General features: G+C 53.6%; 6 non-coding genes across 6 annotated transcripts; all 6 read right to left on the bottom strand.

Annotated features, from left to right (window-relative positions):
* LOC132489943 (small nucleolar RNA SNORD116) lies at positions 1 to 93 on the bottom strand. The gene has a single exon (XR_009532308.1). It is a non-coding gene; the product is annotated as a small nucleolar RNA SNORD116 (small nucleolar RNA).
* A 2,684-nt stretch (positions 94 to 2,777) lies between these two features.
* LOC132489944 (small nucleolar RNA SNORD116) lies at positions 2,778 to 2,870 on the bottom strand. The gene has a single exon (XR_009532309.1). It is a non-coding gene; the product is annotated as a small nucleolar RNA SNORD116 (small nucleolar RNA).
* Positions 2,871 to 5,555: 2,685 nt separating this feature from the next.
* On the bottom strand, positions 5,556 to 5,648 carry LOC132489945 (small nucleolar RNA SNORD116). The gene has a single exon (XR_009532310.1). It is a non-coding gene; the product is annotated as a small nucleolar RNA SNORD116 (small nucleolar RNA).
* Positions 5,649 to 8,332: 2,684 nt separating this feature from the next.
* On the bottom strand, positions 8,333 to 8,425 carry LOC132489946 (small nucleolar RNA SNORD116). Its single transcript, XR_009532311.1, has one exon. It is a non-coding gene; the product is annotated as a small nucleolar RNA SNORD116 (small nucleolar RNA).
* A 2,684-nt stretch (positions 8,426 to 11,109) lies between these two features.
* On the bottom strand, positions 11,110 to 11,202 carry LOC132489947 (small nucleolar RNA SNORD116). The gene has a single exon (XR_009532312.1). It is a non-coding gene; the product is annotated as a small nucleolar RNA SNORD116 (small nucleolar RNA).
* Positions 11,203 to 13,887: 2,685 nt separating this feature from the next.
* On the bottom strand, positions 13,888 to 13,980 carry LOC132489948 (small nucleolar RNA SNORD116). The gene has a single exon (XR_009532313.1). It is a non-coding gene; the product is annotated as a small nucleolar RNA SNORD116 (small nucleolar RNA).
* Positions 13,981 to 15,508: the final 1,528 nt, after the last annotated feature.

Genomic DNA, 15,508 nt, shown 5'->3' on the forward strand with positions numbered 1-15,508 from the left:
GGACCTCAGATTCGATGAGGAGACGGTAGAGTGTTCTCACTCATTTTGTTCAGATTTTCCAAGGAATGCATACAAGGGTGTCATCATCGATCCAAGCACAGGCTGGGACGCTGCAGAACACAACCGTGCATGCCGTGGGGGTCTGAAGAGGAGAGATGACCTCGGAGTACACCAAAACCCTGGGGAATCTACAGCCCTCAGGCCACTCAGAAAGAGCAACAGTCAATCCACTCTTGCAGCCACTGGGACCGTCTGAGGAAAACCTCATATCCAATGGCACATCTTAGGGTGGGTGAAAGCCTACCTTCCTGAGTTAGCCAGAGCCATGCGTAGCAACATGTCCCCGCGTCATGTTTCCACTTTTCCTTAGCACCTGCAGTCATCAGCCAACACGTAGGTCTTCTTGTCTTTGCCGACGGCCAGCCTCGTCCAGCAGCTGCACCTGAGAACTGGACATAAATCAGGCAGGCTTCAGAATTGGACCGGTGTACTCAGAGATCATGATTCATGAGAATTTTTACCTGGGCTTGAGCTCGGACCCTGTCTCCCAAGGATGTCTACCTTTACAGAGAACTCAATGTTTGTCTGACAGCACGACTGCAGGAAATAAGGCGTGTACGTTGGCCGGTACGTGAGAGGGTATATTTTTGTTTTCACGCATGTGCGCGTGTGTGACTGTTACTGCACACGAGAACGCGCTTGTGGGCGTCTTCGTGTGCCTCTGAATCCGCATCTTGCTCTCTGTGTGTCCCTGTGGCCCTCTCCTGAGACCTCGAACCATAAAAGCCAGAGTTTATACACAGCGTCCTGGATTTGGAACCCCCAACTGAATGGAGAAAGACCTCTTCAAGCTTCAACAGACTGAATGTGAACTTTGAAACCCAGGGGGTTTTGAAATAGGCCACGGACTTCCACTCTTCCACAACCAAGCCTTCTGACCAACGCACAAACACCTGACGAGACCTGCTTTCCGACCGTGGGTGTAACATATAGATGGACCCAGAAATCCTGCAACCTAGTAGAATATGTAATGTGCACTTGGGGCCACTCCCATCATTTTTAGGACCAAGGAAACCTCCTATGGGCGGGCCGACCTGCGACTGGCAACACACAAGATGCAGCCCGGCACCTCTCAAGGGGCTAACATAATTAGGCCCAACTGCCAATTATTGCCAACTATGCCAAATCACTTTGCGAGGACCCATGGGAATGCCCACCACAGGAAGTGGTGGGCTTCAGTAACCAAGACCCACGTTCAAACCCCACTGCGGAAACTAGGCTAGCTTCCCAGGCACGTGTTGCCAGCATCCAGCCACCAGGTTTGGCGGCCCTGAACCCGGAGGAAACACTCAAATTCGTGACAGTGTTGTCGTACGTGCCCTCCTCCTGCCCACCGGGTAAGTCGAACCTACTGGAAGCCACAGACATCATTCAAACACGGGGTCACTGTATACCAGGGATGGCAGACTGCAAACATGACTGCTTTGATGACACTGACCATACCCCATGCATCCTGGCACTTCTTCACTGACAGAGTGACACTACCGAGAACCTCCCAGATGTCAAAGGCACTCTCCCCGAGGACCACAGACCGATTTCCAATGGAAGAACTCTGCTTCGCGAGGGGACCTGCAAGCTTCAAAGGGCACAGTGGCTGTCCACGGCAGCGCACCTGGCATCAGAACACTGAACGCATCTCTGCTCCGCCAACGGACTGCTCCAGATAAACCACTAGCTATCCAAAACTCCTGCGTGCCACAAGGGCTGGCCGCATCATGCCCTCTCGGAGAAACACTTTCGCTTTGCACATTCCCAAACAAGGAAACAAAGTGGCCAAAGGGCATGTTCGCATAACCCAAATACCCCCAAGGTGAGCGGCACAGACGCTTCAACATGTCTAACTTCTCGGCATCCCGCAAGACACCCTTTGGGTGACATACCTCCGGCAACGGGATCACAACTCTACGCAGGTTAAGTATGTAACCACATCCTCATGTACTGCCAAAGCCATCCCCTTCGTGGGCAGCTGATGCCAGCACATCACGAACAGGACGCATTCTTGGGAAGACGTGGCCAGCCCCTGCAACCCAATCATGACAGCCCATCCCACGACATCACACAGGACATGTCCTCATGATGCCTTGCCATCTTCTGCAGGCCAGCAGCCACCACGCAGGCTTCAATGCAGCACTCGGTCCTAACCCCACTCCACGATGACCCACTTAGTGCCAAAACTCTGTCGGGATCTGCAGTGGAGTAGCCGACATGGGCAATACCTAGCCCTAATCCATCAGCTCCCTTCCGTTGAAGACCAACCCCAGCCCACACCCAACCACTGCTCCATCCCCACCGGGCACTAAAGAACTTCAACGCGCCAAAACAAATGACTAGGAGGGACACAGGCCTGGCCTGAGGCTCCAGGCTCCAACCAGGGACGCTTCCTCATTTTGGCTTCCAGAAATAGCCCCCGAAGCTGCATGCACAAATGTGATCCTGGCCAAAGCACACCTTTCCAAGCTGCAAGCTTCCTGGGCCTGCACCAGCACGCACTCCGACTCTGAAGACCAGCAGGAGAGCCTTCCCCCTCGCATGCCCTCAATGGTCTTTCAGCAGGGACCTAATATGCGTAGATGACCCAGCTTATGGGCAGACACAGTGGACCCCCAGATAGGAGCACCTCGAATTCTGGAACCCTGGTGTGTGTTTGCATGCATGTCAGAAGGGGACGCTGGCACTCACTCCTCACTCTCCCCTACACCCGAGAGACGAAAAGTGCTGGACCTCAGATTCGATGAGGAGACGGTAGAGTGTTCTCACTCATTTTGTTCAGATTTTCCAAGGAATGCATACAAGGGTGTCATCATCGATCCAAGCACAGGCTGGGACGCTGCAGAACACAACCGGGCATGCCGTGGGGGTCTGAAGAGGAGAGATGACCTCGGAGTACTCCAAAACCCTGGGGAATCCACAGCCCTCAGGCCACTCAGAAAGAGCAACAGTCAATCCACTCTTGCAGCCACTGGGACCGTCTGAGGAAAACCTCATATCCAATGGCACATCTTAGGGTGGGTGAAAGCCTACCTTCCTGAGTTAGCCAGAGCCACGCGTAGCAACATGCCCCCGCATCATTTTTCCTCTTTTCCTTAGCACCTGAAGTCATAAGCCAACGCCTAGGTCTTCTTGTCTTTGCCGATGGCCAGCCTCGTCCAGCAGCTGCACCTGAGAACTGGACATAAATCAGGCAGGCTTCAGAATTGGACCGGTGTACTCAGAGATCATGATTCATGAGAATTTTTACCTGGGCTTGAGCTCGAACCCTGCCTCCCAAGGACGTCTACCTTTACAGAGAACTCAATGTTTGTCTGACAGCATGACTGCAGGAAGTAAGGTGTGTACCTTGGCTGGTACGTGAGAGGGTATATTTTTGTTTTCACGCATGTGCGCTTGTGTGGCTGTTACTGCACACGAGGACGCGCTTGTGGGCGTCTTTGTGTGCCTCTGAATCCGCACCTTGCTCTCTGTGTGTCCCTGTGGCCCTCTCCTGAGACCTCGAACCATAAAAGCCAGAGTTTATACGCAGCGTCCTGGATTTGGACCCCCACACTGAATGGAGAAAGACCTCTTCAAGCTTCAACAGACTGAATGTGAACTTTGAAACCCAGGGGGTTTTGAAATAGGCCACGGACTTCCACTCTTCCACAACCAAGCCTTCTGACCAATGCACAAACACCTGACGAGACCTGCTTTCCGACAGTGGTTGTAACATATAGATGGACCCAGAAATCCTGCAACCTAGTAGAATATGTAATGTGCACTTGGGGCCACTCCCATCATTTTTAGGACCAAGGAAACCTCCTATGGGCGGGCCGACCTGCGACTGGCTACAGGCAAGATGCAGCCCGTCACCTCTCAAGGGGCTAACAAAATTCGGCCCAACTGCCAATTGTTGCCAACTATGCCAAATCACTTTGCGAGGACCCATGGGAATGCCCACCACAGGAAGTGGTGGGCTTCAGTAATCAAGACCCACGTTCAAACCCCACTGCGGAAACTAGGCTAGCTTCCCAGGCACGTGTTGCCAGCATCCAGCCACCAGGTTTGGCGGCCCTGAACCCGGAGGAAACACTCAAATTCTTGACAGTGTTGTCCTACGTGCCCTCCTCCTGCCCACCGGGTAAGTCGAACCTACTGGAAGCCACAGACATCATTCAAACACGGGGTCACTGTATACCAGGGATGGCAGACTGCAAACACGACTGCTTTGATGACACTGACCATACCCCATGCATCCTGGCACTTCTTCACTGACAGAGTGACACTACCGAGAACCTCACAGAGATCAAAGGCACTCTCCCCGAGGACCAGAGACCGATTTCCAATGGAAGAACTCTGCTTCGCGAGGGGACCTGCAAGCTTCAAAGGGCACAGTGGCTGTCCACGGAAGCGCACCTGGCATCGGAACACTGAATGCATCTCTGCTCCGCCAACGGACTGCTCCAGATAAACCACTAGCTATCCAAAACTCCTGCATGCCACAAGGGCTAGCCGCATCATGCCCTCTTGGAGAAACACTTTCGCTTTGCACATTCCCAAACAAGGAAACAAAGTGGCCAAAGGGCATGTTCGCATAACCCAAATAACCCCAAGGTGAGCGGCACAGACGCTTCAACATATCTAAATTCTTGGCGTCCCGCAAGACACCCTTTGGGCGACATTCATCCGGCAACGGGATCACAACTCTACGCAGGTTAAGTACGTAACCGCATCCTCATGTACTGCCAAAGCCATCCCCTTCGTGGGCAGCTGATGCCAGCACATCACGAACAGGACGCATTCTTGGGAAGACGTGGCCAGCTCCTGCAACCCAATCATGACAGCCCATCCCACGACATCACACCGGACACAGTCATCATGATGCCTTGCCATCTTCTGCAGGCCAGCAGCCACCACGCAGGCTTCAATGCAGCACTCGGTCCTAACCCCACTCCACGATGACCCACTTAGTGCCAAAACTCTGTCGGGATCTGCAGTGGAGTAGCCGACATGGGCAATACCTAGCCCTAATCCATCAGCTCCCTTCCGTTGAAGACCAACCCCAGCCCACACCCACCCACTGCTCCATCCCCACCGGGCACTAAATGACTTCAACGTGTCAAAACAAATGACGGGGAGGGACACAGGCCTGGCCTGAGGCTCCAGGCTCCAACCAGGGACGCTTCCTCATTTTGGCTTCCAGAAATAGCCCCCGAAGCTGCATGCACAAATGTGATCCTGGCCAAAGCACACCTTTCCAAGCTGCAAGCTTACTGGGCCTACACCAGCACGCACTCCGACACTGAAGACCAGCAGGAGAGCCTTCCCCCTCGCATGCCCTCAACGGTCTTTTAGCAGGGACCTAATATGCGTAGATGACCCAGCTTATGGGCAGACACAGTGGACCCCCAGATAGGAGCACCTCGAATTCTGGAACCCTGGTGTGTGTTTGCATGCAGGTCAGAAGGGGACGCTGGCCCTCACTCCTCACTCTCCCATACCCCCGAGAGACGAAACGTGCTGGACCTCAGATTCGATGAGGAGACGGTAGAGTGTTCTCACTCATTTTGTTCAGATTTTCCAAGGAATGCATACAAGGGTGTCATCATCGATCCAAGCACAGGCTGGGACGCTGCAGAACACAACCGGGCATGCCGTGGGGGTCTGAAGAGGAGAGATGACCTCGGAGTACACCAAAACCCTGGGGAATCTACAGCCCTCAGGCCACTCAGAAAGAGCAACAGTCAATCCACTCTTGCAGCCACTGGGACCGTCTGAGGAAAACCTCATATCCAATGGCACATCTTAGGGTGGGTGAAAGCCTACCTTCCTGAGTTAGCCAGAGCCACGCGTAGCAACATGCCCCCGCGTCATGTTTCCACTTTTCCTTAGCACCTGCAGTCATCAGCCAACACGTAGGTCTTCTTGTCTTTGCCGACGGCCAGCCTCGTCCAGCAGCTGCACCTGAGAACTGGACATAAATCAGGCAGGCTTCAGAATTGGACCGGTGTACTCAGAGATCATGATTCATGAGAATTTTTACCTGGGCTTGAGCTCGGACCCTGTCTCCCAAGGATGTCTACCTTTACAGAGAACTCAATGTTTGTCTGACAGCACGACTGCAGGAAATAAGGCGTGTACGTTGGCCGGTACGTGAGAGGGTATATTTTTGTTTTCACGCATGTGCGCGTGTGTGACTGTTACTGCACACGAGAACGCGCTTGTGGGCGTCTTCGTGTGCCTCTGAATCCGCATCTTGCTCTCTGTGTGTCCCTGTGGCCCTCTCCTGAGACCTCGAACCATAAAAGCCAGAGTTTATACACAGCGTCCTGGATTTGGAACCCCCAACTGAATGGAGAAAGACCTCTTCAAGCTTCAACAGACTGAATGTGAACTTTGAAACCCAGGGGGTTTTTAAATAGGCCACGGACTTCCACTCTTCCACAACCAAGCCTTCTGACCAACGCACAAACACCTGACGAGACCTGCTTTCCGACCGTGGGTGTAACATATAGATGGACCCAGAAATCCTGCAACCTAGTAGAATATGTAATGTGCACCTGGGGCCACTCCCATCATTTTTAGGACCAAGGAAACCTCCTATGGGCGGGCCGACCTGCGACTGGCAACACACAAGATGCAGCCCGGCACCTATCAAGGGGCTAACATAATTCGGCCCAACTGCCAATTATTGCCAACTATGCCAAATCACTTTGCGAGGACCCATGGGAATGCCCACCACAGGAAGTGGTGGGCTTCAGTAACCAAGACCCACGTTCAAACCCCACTGCGGAAACTAGGCTAGCTTCCCAGGCACGTGTTGCCAGCATCCAGCCACCAGGTTTGGCGGCCCTGAACCCGGAGGAAACACTCAAATTCTTGACAGTGTTGTCCTACGTGCCCTCCTCCTGCCCACCGGGTAAGTCGAACCTACTGGAAGCCACAGACATCATTCAAACACGGGGTCACTGTATACCAGGGATGGCAGACTGCAAACATGACTGCTTTGATGACACTGACCATACCCCATGCATCCTGGCACTTCTTCACTGACAGAGTGACACTACCGAGAACCTCCCAGATGTCAAAGGCACTCTCCCCGAGGACCACAGACCGATTTCCAATGGAAGAACTCTGCTTCGCGAGGGGACCTGCAAGCTTCAAAGGGCACAGTGGCTGTCCACGGCAGCGCACCTGGCATCAGAACACTGAACGCATCTCTGCTCCGCCAACGGACTGCTCCAGATAAACCACTAGCTATCCAAAACTCCTGCGTGCCACAAGGGCTGGCCGCATCATGCCCTCTCGGAGAAACACTTTCGCTTTGCACATTCCCAAACAAGGAAACAAAGTGGCCAAAGGGCATGTTCGCATAACCCAAATACTCCCAAGGTGAGCGGCACAGACGCTTCAACATGTCTAACTTCTCGGCATCCCGCAAGACACCCTTTGGGTGACATACCTCCGGCAACGGGATCACAACTCTACGCAGGTTAAGTATGTAACCACATCCTCATGTACTGCCAAAGCCATCCCCTTCGTGGGCAGCTGATGCCAGCACATCACGAACAGGACGCATTCTTGGGAAGACGTGGCCAGCCCCTGCAACCCAATCATGACAGCCCATCCCACGACATCACACAGGACATGTCCTCATGATGCCTTGCCATCTTCTGCAGGCCAGCAGCCACCACGCAGGCTTCAATGCAGCACTCGGTCCTAACCCCACTCCACGATGACCCACTTAGTGCCAAAACTCTGTCGGGATCTGCAGTGGAGTAGCCGACATGGGCAATACCTAGCCCTAATCCATCAGCTCCCTTCCGTTGAAGACCAACCCCAGCCCACACCCAACCACTGCTCCATCCCCACCGGGCACTAAAGAACTTCAACGCGCCAAAACAAATGACTAGGAGGGACACAGGCCTGGCCTGAGGCTCCAGGCTCCAACCAGGGACGCTTCCTCATTTTGGCTTCCAGAAATAGCCCCCGAAGCTGCATGCACAAATGTGATCCTGGCCAAAGCACACCTTTCCAAGCTGCAAGCTTCCTGGGCCTGCACCAGCACGCACTCCGACTCTGAAGACCAGCAGGAGAGCCTTCCCCCTCGCATGCCCTCAATGGTCTTTCAGCAGGGACCTAATATGCGTAGATGACCCAGCTTATGGGCAGACACAGTGGACCCCCAGATAGGAGCACCTCGAATTCTGGAACCCTGGTGTGTGTTTGCATGCATGTCAGAAGGGGACGCTGGCACTCACTCCTCACTCTCCCCTACCCCCGAGAGACGAAAAGTGCTGGACCTCAGATTCGATGAGGAGACGGTAGAGTGTTCTCACTCATTTTGTTCAGATTTTCCAAGGAATGCATACAAGGGTGTCATCATCGATCCAAGCACAGGCTGGGATGCTGCAGAACACAACCGGGCATGCCGTGGGGGTCTGAAGAGGAGAGATGACCTCGGAGTACTCCAAAACCCTGGGGAATCCACAGCCCTCAGGCCACTCAGAAAGAGCAACAGTCAATCCACTCTTGCAGCCACTGGGACCGTCTGAGGAAAACCTCATATCCAATGGCACATCTTAGGGTGGGTGAAAGCCTACCTTCCTGAGTTAGCCAGAGCCACGCGTAGCAACATGCCCCCGCATCATTTTTCCTCTTTTCCTTAGCACCTGAAGTCATAAGCCAACGCCTAGGTCTTCTTGTCTTTGCCGACGGCCAGCCTCGTCCAGCAGCTGCACCTGAGAACTGGACATAAATCAGGCAGGCTTCAGAATTGGACCGGTGTACTCAGAGATCATGATTCATGAGAATTTTTACCTGGGCTTGAGTTCGAACCCTGCCTCCCAAGGACGTCTACCTTTACAGAGAACTCAATGTTTGTCTGACAGCACGACTGCAGGAAGTAAGGTGTGTACCTTGGCTGGTACGTGAGAGGGTATATTTTTGTTTTCACGCATGTGCGCTTGTGTGGCTGTTACTGCACACGAGGACGCGCTTGTGGGCGTCTTTGTGTGCCTCTGAATCCGCACCTTGCTCTCTGTGTGTCCCTGTGGCCCTCTCCTGAGACCTCGAACCATAAAAGCCAGAGTTTATACGCAGCGTCCTGGATTTGGACCCCCACACTGAATGGAGAAAGACCTCTTCAAGCTTCAACAGACTGAATGTGAACTTTGAAACCCAGGGGGTTTTGAAATAGGCCACGGACTTCCACTCTTCCACAACCAAGCCTTCTGACCAATGCACAAACACCTGACGAGACCTGCTTTCCGACAGTGGGTGTAACATATAGATGGACCCAGAAATCCTGCAACCTAGTAGAATATGTAATGTGCACTTGGGGCCACTCCCATCATTTTTAGGACCAAGGAAACCTCCTATGTGCGGGCCGACCTGCGACTGGCTACAGGCAAGATGCAGCCCGTCACCTCTCAAGGGGCTAACAAAATTCGGCCCAACTGCCAATTGTTGCCAACTATGCCAAATCACTTTGCGAGGACCCATGGGAATGCCCACCACAGGAAGTGGTGGGCTTCAGTAATCAAGACCCACGTTCAAACCCCACTGCGGAAACTAGGCTAGCTTCCCAGGCACGTGTTGCCAGCATCCAGCCACCAGGTTTGGCGGCCCTGAACCCGGAGGAAACACTCAAATTCTTGACAGTGTTGTCCTACGTGCCCTCCTCCTGCCCACCGGGTAAGTCGAACCTACTGGAAGCCACAGACATCATTCAAACACGGGGTCACTGTATACCAGGGATGGCAGACTGCAAACACGACTGCTTTGATGACACTGACCATACCCCATGCATCCTGGCACTTCTTCACTGACAGAGTGACACTACCGAGAACCTCACAGAGATCAAAGGCACTCTCCCCGAGGACCAGAGACCGATTTCCAATGGAAGAACTCTGCTTCGCGAGGGGACCTGCAAGCTTCAAAGGGCACAGTGGCTGTCCACGGCAGCGCACCTGGCATCGGAACACTGAATGCATCTCTGCTCCGCCAACGGACTGCTCCAGATAAACCACTAGCTATCCAAAACTCCTGCATGCCACAAGGGCTAGCCGCATCATGCCCTCTTGGAGAAACACTTTCGCTTTGCACATTCCCAAACAAGGAAACAAAGTGGCCAAAGGGCATGTTCGCATAACCCAAATACCCCCAAGGTGAGCGGCACAGACGCTTCAACATATCTAACTTCTTGGCGTCCCGCAAGACACCCTTTGGGCGACATTCATCCGGCAACGGGATCACAACTCTACGCAGGTTAAGTACGTAACCGCATCCTCATGTACTGCCAAAGCCATCCCCTTCGTGGGCAGCTGATGCCAGCACATCACGAACAGGACGCATTCTTGGGAAGACGTGGCCAGCTCCTGCAACCCAATCATGACAGCCCATCCCACGACATCACACCGGACACTGTCATCATGATGCCTTGCCATCTTCTGCAGGCCAGCAGCCACCACGCAGGCTTCAATGCAGCACTCGGTCCTAACCCCACTCCACGATGACCCACTTAGTGCCAAAACTCTGTCGGGATCTGCAGTGGAGTAGCCGACATGGGCAATACCTAGCCCTAATCCATCAGCTCCCTTCCGTTGAAGACCAACCCCAGCCCACACCCACCCACTGCTCCATCCCCACCGGGCACTAAATGACTTCAACGTGTCAAAACAAATGACGGGGAGGGACACAGGCCTGGCCTGAGGCTCCAGGCTCCAACCAGGGACGCTTCCTCATTTTGGCTTCCAGAAATAGCCCCCGAAGCTGCATGCACAAATGTGATCCTGGCCAAAGCACACCTTTCCAAGCTGCAAGCTACTGGGCCTACACCAGCACGCACTCCGACACTGAAGACCAGCAGGAGAGCCTTCCCCCTCGCATGCCCTCAACGGTCTTTTAGCAGGGACCTAATATGCGTAGATGACCCAGCTTATGGGCAGACACAGTGGACCCCCAGATAGGAGCACCTCGAATTCTGGAACCCTGGTGTGTGTTTGCATGCAGGTCAGAAGGGGACGCTGGCCCTCACTCCTCACTCTCCCATACCCCCGAGAGACGAAACGTGCTGGACCTCAGATTCGATGAGGAGACGGTAGAGTGTTCTCACTCATTTTGTTCAGATTTTCCAAGGAATGCATACAAGGGTGTCATCATCGATCCAAGCACAGGCTGGGACGCTGCAGAACACAACCGTGCATGCCGTGGGGGTCTGAAGAGGAGAGATGACCTCGGAGTACACCAAAACCCTGTGGAATCTACAGCCCTCAGGCCACTCAGAAAGAGCAACAGTCAATCCACTCTTGCAGCCACTGGGACCGTCTGAGGAAAACCTCATATCCAATGGCACATCTTAGGGTGGGTGAAAGCCTACCTTCCTGAGTTAGCCAGAGCCACACGTAGCAACATGCCCCCGCGTCATGTTTCCACTTTTCCTTAGCACCTGCAGTCATCAGCCAACACGTAGGTCTTCTTGTCTTTGCCGACGGCCAGCCTCGTCCAGCAGCTGCACCTGAGAACTGGACATAAATCAGGCAGGCTTCAGAATTGGACCGGTGTACTCAGAGATCATGATTCATGAGAATTTTTACCTGGGCTTGAGCTCGGACCCTGTCTCCCAAGGATGTCTACCTTTACAGAGAACTCAATGTTTGTCTGACAGCACGACTGCAGGAAATAAGGCGTGTACGTTGGCCGGTACGTGAGAGGGTATATTTTTGTTTTCACGCATGTGCGCGTGTGTGACTGTTACTGCACACGAGAACGCGCTTGTGGGCGTCTTCGTGTGCCTCTGAATCTGCATCTTGCTCTCTGTGTGTCCCTGTGGCCCTCTCCTGAGACCTCGAACCATAAAAGCCAGAGTTTATACACAGCGTCCTGGATTTGGAACCCCCAACTGAATGGAGAAAGACCTCTTCAAGCTTCAACAGACTGAATGTGAACTTTGAAACCCAGGGGGTTTTGAAATAGGCCACGGACTTCCACTCTTCCACAACCAAGCCTTCTGACCAACGCACAAACACCTGACGAGACCTGCTTTCCGACCGTGGGTGTAACATATAGATGGACCCAGAAATCCTGCAACCTAGTAGAATATGTAATGTGCACTTGGGGCCACTCCCATCATTTTTAGGACCAAGGAAACCTCCTATGGGCGGGCCGACCTGCGACTGGCAACACACAAGATGCAGCCCGGCACCTCTCAAGGGGCTAACATAATTCGGCCCAACTGCCAATTATTGCCAACTATGCCAAATCACTTTGCGAGGACCCATGGGAATGCCCACCACAGGAAGTGGTGGGCTTCAGTAACCAAGACCCACGTTCAAACCCCACTGCGGAAACTAGGCTAGCTTCCCAGGCACGTGTTGCCAGCATCCAGCCACCAGGTTTGGCGGCCCTGAACCCGGAGGAAACACTCAAATTCTTGACAGTGTTGTCCTACGAGCCCTCCTCCTGCCCACCGGGTAAGTCGAACCTACTGGAAGCCACAGACATCATTCAAACACGGGGTCACTGTATACCAGGGATGGCAGACTGCAAACATGACTGCTTTGATGACACTGACCATACCCCATGCATCCTGGCACTTCTTCACTGACAGAGTGACACTACCGAGAACCTCCCAGATGTCAAAGGCACTCTCCCCGAGGACCACAGACCGATTTCCAATGGAAGAACTCTGCTTCGCGAGGGGACCTGCAAGCTTCAAAGGGCACAGTGGCTGTCCACGGCAGCGCACCTGGCATCAGAACACGGAACGCATCTCTGCTCCGCCAACGGACTGCTCCAGATAAACCACTAGCTATCCAAAACTCCTGCGTGCCACAAGGGCTGGCCGCATCATGCCCTCTCGGAGAAACACTTTCGCTTTGCACATTCCCAAACAAGGAAACAAAGTGGCCAAAGGGCATGTTCGCATAACCCAAATACCCCCAAGGTGAGCGGCACAGACGCTTCAACATGTCTAACTTCTCGGCATCCCGCAAGACACCCTTTGGGCGACATTCATCCGGCAACGGGATCACAACTCTACGCAGGTTAAGTACGTAACCGCATCCTCACGTACTGCCAAAGCCATCCCCTTCGTGGGCAGCTGATGCCAGCACATCACGAACAGGACGCATTCTTGGGAAGACGTGGCCAGCTCCTGCAACCCAATCATGACAGCCCATCCCACGACATCACACCGGACACTGTCATCATGATGCCTTGCCATCTTCTGCAGGCCAGCAGCCACCACGCAGGCTTCAATGCAGCACTCGGTCCTAACCCCACTCCACGATGACCCACTTAGTGCCAAAACTCTGTCGGGATCTGCAGTGGAGTAGCCGACATGGGCAATACCTAGCCCTAATCCATCAGCTCCCTTCCGTTGAAGACCAACCCCAGCCCACACCCAACCACTGCTCCATCCCCACCGGGCACTAAATGACTTCAACGCGTCAAAACAAATGACGGGGAGGGACACAGGCCTGGCCTGAGGCTCCAGGCTCCAACCAGGGACGCTTCCTCATTTTGGCTTCCAGAAATAGCCCCCGAAGCTGCATGGACAAACGTGATCCTGGCCAAAGCACACCTTTCCAAGCTGCAAGCTTACTGGGCCTACACCAGCACGCACTCCGACACTGAAGACCAGCAGGAGAGCCTTCCCCCTCGCATGCCCTCAACGGTCTTTTAGCAGGGACCTAATATGCGTAGATGACCCAGCTTATGGGCAGACACAGTGGACCCCCAGATAGGAGCACCTCGAATTCTGGAACCCTGGTGTGTGTTTGCATGCAGGTCAGAAGGGGACGCTGGCCCTCACTCCTCACTCTCCCATACCCCCGAGAGACGAAACGTGCTGGACCTCAGATTCGATGAGGAGACGGTAGAGTGTTCTCACTCATTTTGTTCAGATTTTCCAAGGAATGCATACAAGGGTGTCATCATCGATCCAAGCACAGGCTGGGACGCTGCAGAACACAACCGGGCATGCCGTGGGGGTCTGAAGAGGAGAGATGACCTCGGAGTACACCAAAACCCTGGGGAATCTACAGCCCTCAGGCCACTCAGAAAGAGCAACAGTCAATCCACTCTTGCAGCCACTGGGACCGTCTGAGGAAAACCTCATATCCAATGGCACATCTTAGGGTGGGTGAAAGCCTACCTTCCTGAGTTAGCCAGAGCCACGTGTAGCAACATGCCCCCGCATCATTTTTCCTCTTTTCCTTAGCACCTGCAGTCATCAGCCAACGCGTAGGTCTTCTTGTCTTTGCCGACGGCCAGCCTCGTCCAGCAGCTGCACCTGAGAACTGGACATAAATCAGGCAGGCTTCAGAATTGGACCGGTGTACTCAGAGATCATGATTCATGAGAATTTTTACCTGGGCTTGAGCTCGGACCCTGTCTCCCAAGGATGTCTACCTTTACAGAGAACTCAATGTTTGTCTGACAGCACGACTGCAGGAAATAAGGCGTGTACGTTGGCCGGTACGTGAGAGGGTATATTTTTGTTTTCATGCATGTGCGCGTGTGTGACTGTTACTGCAGACGAGAACGCGCTTGTGGGCGTCTTCGTGTGCCTCTGAATCCGCATCTTGCTTTCTGTGTGTCCCTGTGGCCCTCTCCTGAGACCTCGAACCATAAAAGCCAGAGTTTATACACAGCGTCCTGGATTTGGAACCCCCAACTGAATGGAGAAAGACCTCTTCAAGCTTCAACAGACTGAATGTGAACTTTGAAACCCAGGGGGTTTTGAAATAGGCCACGGACTTCCACTCTTCCACAACCAAGCCTTCTGACCAACGCACAAACACCTGACGAGACCTGCTTTCCGACCGTGGGTGTAACATATAGATGGACCCAGAAATCCTGCAACCTAGTAGAATATGTAATGTGCACTTGGGGCCACTCCCATCATTTTTAGGACCAAGGAAACCTCCTATGGGCGGGCCGACCTGCGACTGGCAACACACAAGATGCAGCCCGGCACCTCTCAAGGGGCTAACATAATTCGGCCCAACTGCCAATTATTGCCAACTATGCCAAATCACTTTGCGAGGACCCATGGGAATGCCCACCACAGGAAGTGGTGGGCTTCAGTAACCAAGACCCACGTTCAAACCCCACTGCGGAAACTAGGCTAGCTTCCCAGGCACGTGTTGCCAGCATCCAGCCACCAGGTTTGGCGGCCCTGAACCCGGAGGAAACACTCAAATTCTTGACAGTGTTGTCGTACGTGCCCTCCTCCTGCCCACCGGGTAAGTCGAACCTACTGGAAGCCACAGACATCATTCAAACACGGGGTCACTGTATACCAGGGATGGCAGACTGCAAACATGACTGCTTTGATGACACTGACCATACCCCATGCATCCTGGCACTTCTTCACTGACAGAATGACACTACCGAGAACCTCCCAGATGTCAAAGGCATTCTCCCAGAGGACCACAGACCGATTTCCAATGGAAGAACTCTGCTTCGC

The sequence above is a fragment of the Mesoplodon densirostris genome, chromosome 4 (genome assembly GCF_025265405.1).
Source record: "Mesoplodon densirostris isolate mMesDen1 chromosome 4, mMesDen1 primary haplotype, whole genome shotgun sequence".
In the NCBI taxonomy this organism is placed as follows: Eukaryota; Metazoa; Chordata; class Mammalia; order Artiodactyla; family Ziphiidae; genus Mesoplodon; species Mesoplodon densirostris.